The sequence below is a fragment of the Ruditapes philippinarum genome, unplaced genomic scaffold (genome assembly GCF_026571515.1).
Source record: "Ruditapes philippinarum isolate M1 unplaced genomic scaffold, ASM2657151v2 ctg12746_1_1_1_1, whole genome shotgun sequence".
Classification (NCBI taxonomy): domain Eukaryota; kingdom Metazoa; phylum Mollusca; class Bivalvia; order Venerida; family Veneridae; genus Ruditapes; species Ruditapes philippinarum.
In genome coordinates this window covers 41,504-46,206 of record NW_026857173.1, presented here as the reverse complement: position 1 = coordinate 46,206, position 4,703 = coordinate 41,504, and the positions used below count along the sequence as shown (strand labels likewise).

Below are 4,703 nucleotides of genomic sequence, written 5' to 3'. Positions count from 1 at the left end.
ATACTACGCCTTTATCCATGTTATCGTCACTTTTACTACGCCCATATCGTCATTTATAGTACACCCATTTCGTCGCTTTATACAATTTGAAATAGATAAAAAATAAAAGTTAAAAAACATCTCAAAACGGCAATAGTGTTATAGGATTGATTTGTTTCAGCCTGTTGGCAAATTGAATCCACGGCACCTAGCAGAACTCTATCTTTAAACATGAAGATGTTGTCGAGTTAAAAAAAAATTTGAAAGACCCTCCATTCGTAGATAATGTACCTTTCAATATGCATAGCGGCGAAATGAAATCATACTAGTTCAATTTAATTCCATTGTACCACCCCAGATAACAATTTGTGTGCGAGCGAGCGAGCGAGCGTGCGTGCGTGGGATGCGCGCGCGCGCGCGCGCGCGCGCGTGTGTGTGTGTTTTATTATTTTTAATTTTCAAAATAAAATGCCACATAAGTCTAAATGTTAGTCAAAGGCCATTAAGAAATCGTTACTTGTTAACATAAATAAAAGAATCTATTTGTTGTACCAAGACATTTTATACGATAAGTCTAAGAAAATTGACAGAGAAGTTGTTTAGATATAGATATTAAGTGACAATTGTAAACAAACGATAACAACTTGCCATGCACTTTAAAGCTGCATGCCTCCAGATAATCCAAACTATTTTAAGAAAACCAGTTATTAACGCAATTAGGGCTATGTTTGCTCTATTTTTTTAAATTGGCATTGGTTGTTAATGTCGTTTGCAATATGTAAATTATTTTCTTTGTTCACTTAACAATATTTTACTTTTTAATAGTTTTCAAAATTTTCATGAAAATTAGATTGAATCTGAAGTTGTGCTTTAAGATGATGGTTGAATTAAAGACACAATGTGATAATTATCTAAAATGTACAGTACAAATGATAAAGCAAGGTATGTAAAATATGGATTTGTTAGGTGTCAGAAAAATTGACCTCTTCATGTTGTCTTCCAAACTGACTGAGTCCTTAAAACAGGTGTCAAAGACTATTACGTTATTTCTATTTTTAAATAAATGATAATAAATGATGATTGTTTTTTAAACATTCTCTTAAAAACGTAGTTACAAATAAAATTTACAACTACAACTCTTTCAGGTAGCAAGTTTAGAAAAAATAAAATTAATGATGATAGTTTTTAAACTTTCTCTTTAAAAACGTGATAAAATTGACAACATAGCAGGTGCTAAGGGGCTTTAGGGATGTTGCACTTTTTCATTATCTCTCATGTACAGACTCAATCAAACCGAGTCTGCAATTTTCATCTAATCGTGCTGTTTTTAATTGTTTCCGAGGGATCATTTTTTCAAAATATTTAGAAAAAAGGCAAATAATTGATACAAAATTATATATGTTTATACAAATTTGAATTAGGTGGAGTGTACAACAAGTTTTTAACTAATATCAATAACTCTCGAAACCTCATTCCTGATAGAATTTATCGCCAGAGAAGAGGCCAGTTTCTCCCTTTTAATGCTGAGCGCTATGCAAGGGAACTACTGGTACCACGTTTTTTGTATGACACGGCCAGGGATCGAACCCACGACCTCCAGCAAACGAAGTGGACGCTCTTCCACTCAAGGCTGTTAATTTAACAAAATCATGTAAAAACGATTTAAAAACAATTCTTACTTGAATGTAAGTTATTGACATCATTTCCGTTCTTATTCCATGGGATATGTCCGCGTCCACATTCTCATAGTTATCTATATTGACGTCATCAACAGTACTACAATAGCATGTAAAGTTATCCTCATTAAAGTAAGCCGATGCCAGCTGAAGACTTTGGCAATGATAAACGCATGATACCAATGACTTTTCATGATGTAGAATCACCGTTGCATCGGTTTGAGGGATATGAGATACCTTTTCTATTTTGAATGTAGATGTAAAACGTCCCCTTTCCAAAGTATCTGCTTCTGAATAACAATGATTAGTCCCCAGAAAAATAAAAGTAAACCCAACAATCCCTTTCAGCCACGTAAGTAAATTATTTTCCATGTTGTCTAAGCCTATTGGCAGCGAATAATAAAATCTGAGTAACTACCCGGGTGCAGATTTGTGACGGTGAAACCACTGTCGTTAAATGACATCAGCATGTTATTCTGCAGGCTACCTCTTGATACTGGAGTTTGCGCTATCTAAATTGGAATCTTATAAATAATAAACTATGACAGCTGTTGTCAAAAGACCAATGTATTGTGTAGGATAAGGTTATACGTAAAGAGACCAGGGCACACATTTACCAGATAAGTAGAGCCAACAGAATGTCGTAAGACTGACACGGACATGGATCGAGAACCTAGCAACGGTAAGACTATAATTATAAAGGTTTAACATAAATCGTGTGATAACAATGTTTATTAGAATACCTTTTTTCTCTCTGCATATCTTGCTAAATGTATTGCTTATACAATATACATAGTTACATAGGCATATAAAGTATATATACTGTTTTAGTTGTAAATAAGTCATTTTATATGGAATAACATGTTTATTATTGATACGTCATACTATTATGATTTCTTTTTATTAATAACTTATTTATAAACATACTCTAATTTTGTTTTTTTAAGTACCAATCATTTCCTTACATATTGTAAGCATATAAATTTAGTTGTCTCTATTCCATTTTCTTCAGTATTATTTTCTCCATGGTCAGTATCATTTTCACTATGGTCAGTATCATTTTCTCAATTGTCAGTATTATTTTCCCAATGGTCAGTGTCATTTTGTCCATGGTCTGCTTTATCCTCTGAATCTCAAGAGTTACTGCCACTGGCATATCTTTACAAGTGTTTTTTGCTTCAAGTATCATAAAGTATCCTTTAACTCCAAAGAAAATTTCTCTTTTAAAGAAGTCCGTTTGATTCTTTTCGCATTTGAAGCGAGTGTAGTTTTATGGTGTAATTATTTTTTAATTTCTTTTCTTCAGCGTTTACTTCTGTATTGTTGTCCATTAGGTAGCCCTCTTATTTGATCTTTATCGGAAATACTATTTTGAATCGTCTGAGAAGATTTCCGTCTAGTCCTACATCTAACAACATTTTAAATTTAGTGAATTTAGAAGATCGTTCTTGTTTCTTATGTCACACCTGAAGCATTTTCCTATGTCAGATGCTTTTGTTCTGAGCGTGTTGCTCTAGGTTGTAATGTCCATGTGTATTTCTTTACCTGGATGAATTAGTGAATGTGTGCAATATTACATATTCATCAAGTCTGTTGGTACAATTGTTTTGTTAAATTTGTTTTTGTCGTAAGCGTTGTATTTTTGTTTGTTTGTGTAAATCGTTTGTCTGTGTAGACGTTTGGAATGTCATGCAATGCCCAAAATGAGTTTTGATGTATTCATTTGAAAAGCGTCGTTCATTACTTGAGAAGCTGGTCGGAAATTTGCATATTGAAATGGTGCATTTGACGCCATTATAATTATGAGGACTCTAAAGATAGTTTGTGTTGTAAACTCCATGCTGCTATACATATCCTCAAGCCTACCTCGTTCATTTCTGCTTCGTTTTATTCTATTTGTGTAGTCCTTTTTTCGTTTGTTGAATTTTCTTCCAGTTCGTAGTGCTTTAACCAGTGATACACATTTGTTATAAGTCGCGCTTTGACCAGGACTAGGTACATTTATATTTTTCATTTTTGTTCATTTGAAAAGAAGTTGTCAAGTATGTCCATTTTCTTGTCTCTGAAATTCATTTCCTAGGGGTTTTTTTTGTTTCTTTCAGCAAGAAATTATGCATTTTTTATATATAAGAATAACGAAAGCTCAAATTTTTTAGGACATATACAGAAAAGGGGATGCTACACGAAAGAAGAAATCGTAAGCTATTGTAAAAGGTATGAAAACGTATGTCACAAAACTGGATGGTGGATGAAAAAGTGTAAAGTATATAGAACCCAATGTGCGGAAACTGACACTAAAGCTGCTACAACAAGAAATTGCTACTAAAGAAAAAGGCATCGTCGTGTAAACTTCAGCAAAAAGAGTTGATACCCTAGCTTAAAAATCTTTAACTGTTAAGAATGTATGTATTTGTATGACTTACTTACATGACTTATAAGCAATCCAACAGATGTCACAGTTTCTATTCTGTGTTTTTTGTTTTCATTAATCATTTATTGCTATTGAAAAATTAAACGAGGTTATAGTTTAAGACCATTGCTTTCCTAACAAAAGAAGAAGAAAATGCCATACGTGCTTGACAGAATCGTAAATTGAGTTGATGTTCTAAACCAACATTTAAAATTACTTGATGATTGAATTTTTTTTATTTTATGTGTATTATGTTAGAGAGGAGATAAACTAATTTAAAAGTAAATTGATAATATCATTTATTGGGTATTTTATCAATCAACATTTAGCAAATCGTTTTGTTGTAAGACAAATAATTAAAGTTGAATTTCTTGCTTATTTTAACAGTAATTTCAAAGGCGGATTACTGATGCATTTGTCAGAAGAATATTTTATGTTTTGGTTTATGTTTGCTTTGATATTATTCTTGGTCACCAAACAAAAAGTTATTCAATTCCATAAAACATTTTTGATACCCTTTTCATTTTAAAAAAGTACATTTGTATATAAGGTTTATGAATAAAAAATGTGCTCTTTTTCCATTTTTTGAGATTTTGTACAATGACTTAAATGCGAATCAGCAACATGAAAAGATGAAA

At 32.2% G+C, this 4,703-nt stretch overlaps 1 long non-coding RNA gene across 1 annotated transcript; it reads left to right on the top strand.

Annotated features, from left to right (window-relative positions):
- Positions 1 to 2,278: 2,278 nt before the first annotated feature.
- LOC132748982 (uncharacterized) lies at positions 2,279 to 3,940 on the top strand. The gene is made up of 2 exons (XR_009628345.1): positions 2,279 to 2,337; positions 3,812 to 3,940. It is a non-coding gene; the product is annotated as an uncharacterized LOC132748982 (long non-coding RNA).
- Positions 3,941 to 4,703: the final 763 nt, after the last annotated feature.